At 40.7% G+C, this 12,482-nt stretch overlaps 1 protein-coding gene across 5 annotated transcripts in view; it reads right to left on the reverse strand.

Annotated features, from left to right (window-relative positions):
- The window catches only part of tfeb (transcription factor EB), a 38,657-nt gene that overhangs the window by 19,354 nt on the left and 6,821 nt on the right, over positions 1 to 12,482 (reverse strand). Inside the window, exons 1-2 of one of the 5 annotated variants that reach the window (XM_037101089.1) lie at positions 6,690 to 7,223; positions 3,398 to 3,489 (exon numbers count right to left, since the gene is read on the reverse strand). The exons of 1 other annotated variant lie outside the window; for it this stretch is intronic. The gene's annotated coding sequence lies outside the window, so the exon portion shown is untranslated. Of the gene's footprint in view, positions 1 to 3,397; positions 4,135 to 6,689; positions 7,224 to 12,482 lie in introns of those variants that run through there. 3 more of the 5 variants (XM_037101090.1, XM_037101093.1, XM_037101092.1) reach the window with 3 other exon arrangements.

A 12,482-nucleotide genomic window follows, 5' to 3' on the forward strand; every position in this document is an offset into this window, starting at 1 on the left:
CTCTCATCAGAAACACTGTCTGTATATGGTCATAAAGAGAGAAAGACACAGAGAGAAAGACAGAGAGCGAGAGAAAAGCTCATTGTGCGTGAGGTACAATAAGAAGGGCAGCTCCTATTGAGGACTGAAGCCGCCTGTTGTCCGAAGTGTACATTTCAGCACCCGAGGGGGCACACACTGCCCGCTTTGTGCCCATTGGATGGCCCACATGAAAAACACACACCCATGCAGAGAAGCGGAATGAAACAGACACACTACAATACAAACATGTAGAATGTGGACTCAAGGACCAGCTGACTCCAGAGATCCCCCAAAATACCTACATCATCATACCATCAAGCACTAATCACAGCAGGATCACAATCACAGATGCTGTCGGAACAACTTTCACAACCACTGATGGCTGTCTCTTTCAAGGTGCTCATTCACTGTGACAAACAAACCACACACACACACACACACACACACACACACACACACACACACACACACACACACACACACACACACAGCAGTGTGATGCTGGACTGTTTATTTATAGAGTCTGACAAATGCAGTTATTACATCTCCAAACTCAATCGGCAAGGTAGGAATGCCTCAGAGGAGGACGTGTGCTCTGTGCTTAGAGGGGTCGACGGACAGGCACGTGTGCGGGACAGAATGAACCGACCCTTGAGGTATAATTTTAATTTCAAAGGGGCTCTGTTGCACTTCTGTGTTGTGCTGGCAGCCATTTGATCGTTTATGTTAGCAGATTCCATTTCTAAATTAACCTCAGTGACTGCTGCTCTCTCAGTCAGCACCGAGGAATGTGCATGAAGTCACATCCTTTGGACTGTCACGTAAAATTCTACATGAGTCATTCACAGTCAAATTCACAGTCCAGCAGCATTAAACAATCATCTACAGGCTGGTATGGACAACAAAGAGAGACAAGGAAAGGCTCTAACATTACAACCTGCTCACATATGGCCAATAAAAAAGTGATTAATACATCTAAGTGGCCACAAAATGCTACATATAGCGCTTTTAATAAAGAAAATATATTTTGGTTTAAAATTCATATCTCCGCAACATGACATATGCACTCCATAATGTCAAAACTGTTGTTTCTTCATATTCTGTTAATATCTGTTTAAATTCTTACAAATAGCACCGAGGTACCATTACTGGTACCCTGCCTAAATCAGCGCTGAGACATTAACAATACATAACACCAGTCCACAGTGTTAATTGCTCTTTGTAGGGGGGTGCACATATATGGCACTGGCACTGTATGTCTATCTGATACAGGTCTGAATCTACTATTTACAGAGGTTGTAAATGGATCAGCTTTGGTTCAGAATATATGAAAGCTGAGATCACAGTCCAACAGTTTCGCTAAAGTGAACTGCTTATGATGTAACAGCTGCAAAGTTTACATAACACTACCCAACTTTACAACTCATGCTAACTATGTATCATATAGCTTCCAACCATGACTAACTCATGGTACATAATATATACATCATGTAGCACACACACTGTCAGGATATCACTTCCTGATATCATATGGTGACACACTGCTACCAGGCAGCATGATCTCCCACATGGGCCTTCCCATTGCCTGGCATCCAATGGGGTAGGCAGGCATCTGTGACGCAGTATGAGCACACAGTGGCCATTGTGTGTCCAGCTCTGTGATGTCACAGCGCCTTCACTTCAAACACTGACAGCCAGTGGGAGGATGCAGAGCGGAGGAAGCTGGGGTCAGGGGTCAACTCTGGATTGTGCCACAGATTAGTCACAATCATACATGCCAACCCTAAGCACACCATACAGAGAGGTGTGCAAAAAACAGATAGCATTAAACATCCTGGGCACAGTGTAATGACAGCCTTAGATACAAATACGCAAAGTGTAAAACATACACATCCAACACACACACAAACACACACACACACTTGGGGGCAGTGTGGGGCAATGGCACCTGCGCTCATAGACATGGTGCTAATTTGTGGAGTGTTTATTTTTAGAATTGACTGTGCAATGCCAAGAAAGTGTGCACATGGACACACACACACACACACACACACACACACACACACACACACACACACACACACACACACACACCTCAATGCTCACTCACGACAAAGCACGTGTGCATCCACGCATTTGCAGCCACAGCTGCTTAACAAAACTCAGAGACAATTTACAGACACATGAGGAACAAAAACACATTTCATTCCTGTTTTTGAATTACAGCAGTTCTGCACAGTGAGTTAGACGAGAAAGAATTCCTTCAAGGTCACACAAATGAGTTTAACAAGGCCAGGTCCTGCCCTGGGACACACACACATTAGACGGAGTGTTCAAGAAACCCTCACACTCACATATGAAAGGAAGAACTCATGCTATAACTAGTTCAAGTCATTCTTGGTTCAGTAAAATCATTTGTAGTCTTTATGTAACCACTGCTAACTTTGTGTGAAAGGTTTGAGGTCTTAACTGCCTTGTCCAACTTCCTGACAGTTTCATGATGAAGGTTCCAAATGTGACACTCTACTGTGCACTTCACCAGCCTTTCCATCACTGCAACAACACATGCACACTTCACACAAACACACACACGCCCTTTCCGCATTAAGCTATCTGTCTGCCTGCTCTAATGACTAAAATAACCCCCCCGTTCTCTGTTCTCCTTTTCAGGAACACCCTGTTCCCCTGAGCTGTGCTGTGTTTCTTTCTTTTTTTGTTTTATGTATGTGTATTTCCAGGCCAGTGGGGGGGGGGGTTAGGGTTAGGGTTGGGGGGGACAACGATATGCACATAAACAATGTACATGTAAAGTGTGCACATGCATTCCTGCAACTATGCCTTTTGAACACACTCTTTCATAACATGTAAACAGACCTACAGTATTAATATTCCTAAACCTCTGCCAACACACGCACTCGACGACTATGGCTGGTGGGATTATGTGACTGTGGCTGGCATGGCAAGTATGGGGCCCATACCCCTTCCTCTTTGCTGCAACACACACGCGCGCACACACACACACACACACACACACACACACACGCACACACACAAACAGCTGTATCTCTTAGGGACAGAACACACTGAACTATTCTGGACAGACAGTCAGATCATTTTCACAGTCAGGACTGGTATTAAAAAACTTCCTTTTGCCAGCTCACATCTGCACCAATCACAACAGATTGTTTTTGTTACAGGATACAGGGTCTGTGTATGAACACCAGAGTCAATCTCATTTTTATTCAAGTCATTTCATTGGCTGCTGTGTTAATGCAGGAAAAGCTCCACAGTCACTGAATAGGTGGGTTTTTACCGACAATACACACAGATGGACTTTTAAGACAGAGACAGTCATGAATAAACAGATTCCAGTTACCTGTTTGAGAGGAAAAAGAGTTCACAAGGAGGATTATGCTCTGCTTATGTGGCTGACTACATGCCTGGACGCTGGAGAAAGTGGATGGCAATCTGCGAGGTGGAGGTCATAGCAGAGAGAAATGAAGAGAGGCGATGGAGATGTGAAAGGTAACATGAACAGACAAACATAGACAAAAACAAAGGAAGACAAAGAAAAAAACGATTGGTTATAAAATGTCACACAGCACAGATGAACAAATAGAGTGAATGGCAGCAACATTAAATATGTGACTGTGACTGATGTCTGGAGCAGCAACAGAGGAGGAGGTGGAGTGTTCAAGTGGGTGAAGCAGCAGGTGTGCAACACACATTGAAGAACTCAGAAAAGAGAATTTCCACGGCGGAAGTAAAGAAGGCAATAGACCATGTTAGACCTGAGTGTAAACATGCAGTCAGTGGTGCGGAGAGACAAAATTCTCAATGGTTTCAAGGCGTTATTCTGTGATTCTGTTGCAGGAGACACCTTTGATTCAGTTCAGTTGTTTTTTTCATACAGTAAATCACATCGTTCAAATAAGTTTGGAGGGTAAAATAAAGTTCACTTCATTTCAAGAGTATTTTTTTTTTTAGGGTTTCTGAAATACCAACCATCCCACTCAATTACAGAGATCATAATGCAGCACCCTTTTCCTCCCTGTTATAAATTTTAGCATGGTCGAGGTGAAGGGTTGGATGCATGAGAACTGGGACTGCAAAATATGACATGTCAGCACTGTCACTGTGATGTGCACATGTGCAACAGTCACATCATGGGACGTACAATGTCAAGAGGCAAATTAAATCAGCTCTTTCACTTTTTAGAATTGTTTTTTCGCTATTTTGCTGCATTCAAGCCCAACAATAAATATTAACAATGTTACCCATCATTAGTCTTCCTGCCACTAAGTGGCTATCACCACGGTGACTTCTGCCTACTTTGACATCATGTGCATAGCCTCTATCGATCATTTTAAGGTTTTCCTGTGGAGATTTCTGTATTATTTTTCATATCACAATATGTATATATCACAGAAAACCACAATATTGCAATGTCAAATTTTCCAATATCACACAGCCCTTATAACATTTGTTCCGAAATGATCTGTGTCCTTAGATTATCAGTAAATGGAAGCTACAGAGGAACTGGACACAGGCATTAAGTAGAGGCACACTGTATCTATAAAAACCCTCTGACATGAATTACCATCAACGTTTCTGCTCAGCAACCGACTTTCTGAAGGTCATATGAATGAATCACCACAACTCATCAACATTGTGTGTGAATCACAATGCCTGACACCTTCCAAACACAGTCTATATATAGCTGACCAAGAGAGACCCTTGTCCAGACAGAGTGAATCTGTCAACTCAGGTCACTGTGCTGGATGTGTCCTTTAACTCATAGGACTAATTTCAAGGACTGCCTTCTTTCACCTGCGTAATACTTAAAAAATCAGGGACATCCTGTCCCCTAAAGATGCGGAAAAAATTGTCAAAACTTTTGTTACTTCCAGGCTGGGTTGATGCAATTCCCTTCTATCAGGCTGCCCAATAAGACTCTCCAGCATATCCAGAATGCAGCCGCGCCTGTACTGACAAGAATGGTAGCCGCCCACCTACAGCCCGGGTCTGCACCGCACAGATTTCTGTCTGATAAAGGGCAGTTCTCACTCACCACTCTGGGCAAATACTGTTGTTAGGTTACTGTAAATTAGACAAGAGTACGGTCTCTCAGTGAGAAGTGTAACAAAATGATTTTGTTGTAACTCATTGCTAAACAAATACAACTGAGAAAATTTCACTTGCTCCACAGATCATAGAGAAGCGAGTGAGGTGAAATTAGCAATATAGGAACAACAACAGGCTATCAGCACTAACACTTTATATATAGCTATATACAGCTATATCTAATCAATGTACAACACAATGAGATCCAGGAAAGACATTCGACCAGCCATCATCAATTATAACCACCATGAACCACTTCCCCTTTCCTTCCATCAGTTTTCACAACTCCTTGTTTTGTCAGCGGTGAAGCAACTTCCTCTGCAGGAAACCCAGGGAAAGAACAAAAGCTGTTTGTCATGCCACCGTTTCGTAGACTGACTGAGGCCTACAACTTTGCCGTGTAATGTTTTGATTTCGACAGCCACATCTCAGACAATACTTGAGGGTTTTAAAATATAGGACAGTCCCAACAACTCATATCAGTTGAGGACTTGCTGACTCGTCTGTAAGTAAGAAAACATTGAAAATTGGGGAGACTTATGGCTGATGCTAACATTAGTGAATGAAGACATGATATTGATGTCAATATGTAATTTATTTGTTTGTATTTACAAATAGCACTTGAGTAAAGTATTGGATATAAGCAAAATTCTGGTAAAAATGGAAATACTCAAGTACAACCATTAAAAACATTGTACTTAAGTGTAGTACTTGAGCAGAACTTGAAATAATAATAATAACTGACAAGTATTTCTGGTGCTGACTAGTGAGGTTGGCAACGTTTCATCGACTACTCAACTAATCGTGCACACACATCCTAAATATCCGAAATCCTAGTAATCCTAGTATCATTAGTAAATTTTGCCCAGTGAGGAGTCAGTAGGTCTTTTCCCTGTCTAACCAGACTGGTTGGACACACAGAAGGCCATGGGGTGCACATACAAGTCACAAGTCACACGATATGTACTAACAGTGACATTTGTATATGCAGGTATACACACTCAGATCAGTACAGTCAACCAGTTGTGGAAGGTGCAGTGCTGTCAGCTGATAGCAGCACTCCTAAGTTAAAAAAGAGCTCCAAACACAACACAGTTTTCCATTATTACTTCCTAAATTGATGCGTTTTTGCACATGGGAAACGTTAGAGAACTGTTGTATTTCATGTAGATACTTTAATTTCATATCAATCTGACATTTACCTCTACACGTAAAAAACAAACAAACTTTACATTGCTAAACAATGCATTGAGGAGTCTAGATCAGATTTATTCTATTTCTGTTCTTGAAAAGGTCAAAAAGTAGCATTTAACAAAAAGGTCACTGTTGACTGTATTTAACCAATGCTGCCTCTGTTGCTGCAACACCATCTACTTGAGGATCTGCAAGTTACTATAAGCACTTTAAACAAAAACTCTTACAGACAGCCTCAGTTTGATCAGCATGGACTGAGCTCAGATTGACAGCATCATATCCAACAGCCAGGCAGTGAGTAACACTGATACGATGCATATATTGCATTATGTATAAATCAAGCTTCTTACCAGTAACTATCCCAAAGACAACATAGTGTATCCAAGAGAAATCCTCTTCTCCACGTGCTAACAACACACTCACTGACAGAGACTGCTTACTTGCCGGACCAACGACTGCCTTCATGTGCCGGTTCATCGACTGTGACGCCACTCCTCCTTCCACTGTTACAGTAAGCTGAGTGACACTCACTATTAGTCACCTACCTCCCTTGCTCTAACCACCAGCTCAGCTTCCTATTCCTCCTCCTCCCACTCTCCTCCTCTTCCCCCAAATTAGCCTGAATGCCCCAGTCTGGGGTAACAACAACGAGAGCCCTGTGTCCAGTAGACCCGTCTCACTCTAGCTCTCTTTCGCGCTAATGTGGAACTCCCCCTTCAGTCCTAAAGCGGTGTATATCATTTGCACACAGCAACACCTACACGTGTGCGTGCTTAAACACCCATAAGCCCTGGAAGCAATTCCTTTTTCCCCTGCAAGGTCACTGTGTTTTTAGTTATGTGGTGGTGAATCAGCACATTTACTTCTTTAAACACACTCCCACACACTGTCGCCCCGTCGCAAACCTGTCTGCTTAGATGGCAACACAACAGACAACTAGATTATAGTGTACACTAAGGCTATAACTATTATTTTCATGGTCAATTAATCTGCCAGTTATTTTCAGGATTAATCTTTTAGTCCGTAACATGTCAAAACATTGTCCCAAACCCAAAGTCTCTCTTCATTCATTGTCATAAATGATAAAGAAAAGCAGCAAATCCTTTGATACAAGAAGCAGGAACAACCAAAGCTGAGCTGTCCTATCAACAAAGGCAAAAAAATACTTATAAAAAAAAAATGGTTGACTAAATGATCAATAAGTCATCACACAATGAAGACAGGAAACATCATATCTATTATCATAGATAACGTGTCCATTTATTACATACATATACATCATCATTCCATGACACTACAGTTGTTTCCATTTACCGAAAGCTATGGCCACTGCATTCTTTAGAGGTTATTCAATGGGTGTAGCAATTACACAAAGATAAAACCCAAACTGGAGGCATTTTGAAAAACATGCACAGGTGAGGTGACCACAGAGCCCTGAATCACAGCCAACAGCTCATTACTGACTCAAATGGATCTTAATAAATAAAAAGTCACCAGGACACTCCTAATAACCTATGACGCTTTTTGAAAATTCACACACAGTTTTGTAATTTAAACAACTGTAACAATAGAAAATATCCCAGATGGATACACCACTGGATGAAATGTCATGAATTACTGAGATGAACAAGCTTGGGGAGAACCAGAATACATGAAACTGATTACATAATAATCATCATTTTTTTTCTCACAATAACAAAACAGAAACAGGAACTCTATTTCAGTAAAGTAACAGAGAAAATGATGGCATTAGATTACAGACACATTCAGTAAAACAGGGATTACTAAATGAGTTATACTTAAATAAAGAATTATATTATTTTTCATTATCAAGATTAGTTAAAAGTCATTCGATGCACATTTTCTCAGGTCGTTATATGTTTCTGTCCAGTGCTGAAGTAATCCAGAAGTGAATGAAAGTAAATCTGGTTACATAACATTGTGATACCTGGATTACCTCACTAACTACATTTTTCAATGCTTAATTAGTGACCAAATCATTCTATGAATTCATTTTTAAAATCAACCTTCCCAACCAAGGAGATAAATCAGTAAACAAGAAACCTTAACTCACAAACTAAGTTTGTCTCTGTATATTAAAACAATATCAAAGGCATGTCGCAATGATCCTTTTGTCAATTAATGATGAACAGTACTTTCAAAAACCATACTTTGTATCTAAAGCAGGGCTGCAGGACTCTAGTGAGCTGACAGACTAGCGAGTTCAATTTAAAACTAAACTTCCTATGACAGTTGTTCACAAGAAACAATAGTCACTCTGTTAATCACTCAACCCTCTCCTCTTCGTCAGGCTTATACACTCTTTTCTATGTGTGCACAAACAAAAACAGACAAACAAACACACATTAGTGTCTCTACATTCTCTATCATAGAGATACACACAGAGATATTTCTCCAACAACAGACGACAAACTTAAGAGACATGAAGACAACTACTTGCTGACAGATCCATTAAAGGAGCCTCTTAGTGGTGATATTATGCATATTAGCAGAATATTTTCACTTACAAACATGTGGAACTGTTGTGCGTGTATAGTACAGGTTCAAAATAAGGAGAAATAATTCAGATAAAATAATTGAGACAATAAAAAAGTTTGCTGGTTATCTGTGTTTGCTGTGTGGGTCTATCACTGATGTAATCTGTCCTTATTAAAACTTGCTGTGAACTCAACTCAGTAAACAACAATACAGAGTGACCAGCTTTAAAATCAATCAGCAAATCAATCTGCATCTGCCTCAGTTTGTCACACATACAGTATGTCCACGCAAACATACTGTCGAGGCCAAATGCACTGTGTCCATTATGTGCAGTTGTTCGTTCGATGCATCCTCTGTGTGTGATATGAGTAGTGGTTTTGGTGAGGAGTATTGCCATCTTAATGTTACTCCATCTCATGCCTTCCATCCTGATGTGTATTATATGCCGGCCATCCTGTATCCCTGAATACAGAGACACAAACACTGGTATCAAAGTGCCACTCAGCTAGTTGTGCCTATCACAACAGAGGAGAACACAGACCAGCGTGGTTCAGCAGTGCCTGGCTGACAAGCATCCCTTGTTTGTACACAAAGCAGTCAACAGTGGGCCAGCTCCAGTTCTCATAGTGAACGCAGTGTATTTACTGTGCTATTTTGGTCCCGGGGCAGGACCCCTCCAGGCCCAAAGCTCATTGGTTGGGAAAGCTGTGTTCCTGTCGCATCAGGCAAATCATAAGGCGTATGTGTAGGAGGAGAAATCATTGACCAAGACAGCTTTGTACTCTTTTGACAATGGCCAATGGAGGAGGCGGGACCCAAAAACACACATGCGCGAGCGCACACACACACACATACACACACACAGGTCCACTTAACAAGCCCACAAACAAACACCCAAGACCCTCTTCTGCTTGTCCGCCGGGCAAGATTCCCTTCGTTTACTCCCTCGGTCACCATGGTTGTAAAGAGGTTGAAAACAAATACAACATTCAAGACCATCATTTTAGCTCTATTCAAAGTGTTGGGGTGACCATGTTGATATGTCTGAGTGAAGTTTGACCCAGCTGTGGGTTATCTCTCTGCTAAGTAGGACAAACAGTGCTGTCAATATAAAGCACACGTTAGAAGCAGGATCACATGCGATGGGGTCTACAATTCAGCCATTCAATACTATAACATTTCCTAACATTGCAAAATTTTGTTAGTATGACATTTATCATATATATATATATTGCTGAAATGAAAATATTGTTTATTTTCACTTATTCACTGAAACCTGAACTAATTAAAGATTAAATAAAGCTTTACATCAGATGGACTTACTATGGACACACTGTGCATCACTTTACAGAAATTATCTTCTACCTCAGCCTTAACTATGTGGCATCTTTTCCTACAAAAAAATCCATGACCACACAATGGTGAGTTTGCAATTATCTATCCAGTAGTGGTTCAATATCTATTTGTCAGGACCTTTTTTCTACTAAATTAATGATTGCTTACGGAAGAAAAAATTACTTCCTCATTGTGTAAGCGTTACATAACATGACCTGAGGTGACCTCATGAGAATTAAGCCTGCTGTCAGTGGTTGAATGACACATATCACCTGCCATCCCTGATAGCATTAACCACATTAAGGGAATCCTTATTTTCATTCCATGGATGTTTGTTTTGTTCCTTGATTTCTAAAAAATACGCTGGGATCTAGAGTTGCTGTATTACATGAGCTGCTATGGCTGGATGTCCCGATCACAACACCACCAGATGTTTATTTATAGAGTACCCTTTTCCATTCGGAGCACATAAATTAACCTTTAGTAATACTAAGTAAGCTATACATGGAGCTCTGTGTGTTTGTGTGTGTTTTTTGTGTGTGATAGAGACGGAGCAGTGCAATAGCCAGCCAACCTGCTGCACAGCATTTCTTGTTGCGTGGATGACAAACAACCTGTACAGTTAGATGGAATGGAAAGTATTTGAGAGATGACTTGTGAGATAACGTTCACGCACACACACAAAGTGAATTCCCAACAGGAGTCATAGAACCAAAACCTGATCTTAACTTTCTACTATCCGTCACCCCAGCTCTTACTGACTCTCTAGCTTCTCGCGTTTAAGTGAAAAAGAATTTCAGAACTAATCACAAAGAGTAAGAAGACTGTGGCTGCCTTTTGAGCCATCAAGAGAGACAAGAGAGAGAGAGAAAGACACAAAGAGAGTGAGCGCAGCATTAGAAGGGAAGGGATCATCAATCTGTTAACAGGAGAACTTTCTCCTGTGTGTATTTCTGTGTGTGCACCAGATCAGCTTCAATTTTGACCAAATGAGGGTGCAGACAAAGGAATGCCATGTCTTCATACATAGAAGCACACACACATCTTGATACAGTATACTGAATTGCCACTGCTCATCATTCTGCCATGGACTACACTAACAGAGAGGAGGAAGAGATTATTCAGTATCAAATGTCAATAGTCTTATGAAGAGTACAGCATGCTGCCACCAAAACTCCTGTTGTGGTTGTCAGATGTATTAATCCCAGTAAATAACAACACAAATCAGAAGTGCGCAATTGATTGAAGAAAGCATAATCATTTAGATCTTCAGCTCAGATATTACAAATAATCTACAAAGGTTTCACTGCTGATATGATGTTCAACATTGATGAAGTACGGCTTCCTCCTGTCATATCTGGGAAATAAAATCAGCTGTGCAAGTAAACACAGTAGTCATGCAACACAATAGAAAATGTTGAGCTGATTTTGAAAGTGCAAAAGGTTACATTTCTCTATTTTCTTCCTCTTTTAGTTCAAAAACAGTTGACAAACACGGATATGGCAAAGGTGCTTTCCAACAACAATTAAATATAGCTTTCTGTTAAAGTGATGAAAAATTATAAGTTAAAACTTGTAAAAAAAAAACAAAAAAACACTAGACTTGCTCCTGGAGTACAGACGTGAGACCCTGAAACATATCCTGTTTGAGACTAGTTCATTTTTCTTGTAACAGAAACAGTGAAAAGGAAATGCTTGTTTCAAGTGACAGAAAGTTTGATTCTTATAAATCTAAATATATAAATACCTGTTTTTGGCCACATTTAAAAAGACAGTTTAGCAAAGTGGAAAAAAACACAATAAGAAGGAAAGAAAAAGAGGGGATGCGGTTCTACAATCTATGGGCGACAACAAGGATCCTCATTTGCCTTCAGAAAAGGAAGCTTCAGGTAAAAATACAAATGAGCAGGAAACTCTGGGGATGTCAGATTTAGACACATATGAATGTGCCAAACTATCGAGAATCTCCCAATCTCACATCAAGACCCAATGTGTCCATTCTGATATGAAAGTCAAGTGTCATCAACTTGAATGGAAGGGAAGATTGTATCCACCTTATTCCAAACCCCTGTGATACCTTACGCAAAATTCTGGGTGTGACTTTTGCCTTTTTGACAAAAGCAGTACGACACCAGCGCCTGCTGTTGTAAAGACCTTTGCTAGCACATACCGGCGGCATGCGCATTTGTTTCGGAAGTGAAAGAGAGACCACAGGATGGATCGTGATGAGGCCATGTATCTATATACTGGATATATGTGTGATCAGACCTGAGCAGTCTTTTTGCTGATGGTCTTGTTTGCTGTTACAG

The sequence above is a fragment of the Acanthopagrus latus genome, chromosome 6, assembly GCF_904848185.1.
Source record: "Acanthopagrus latus isolate v.2019 chromosome 6, fAcaLat1.1, whole genome shotgun sequence".
Lineage (NCBI taxonomy): Eukaryota > Metazoa > Chordata > Actinopteri > Spariformes > Sparidae > Acanthopagrus > Acanthopagrus latus.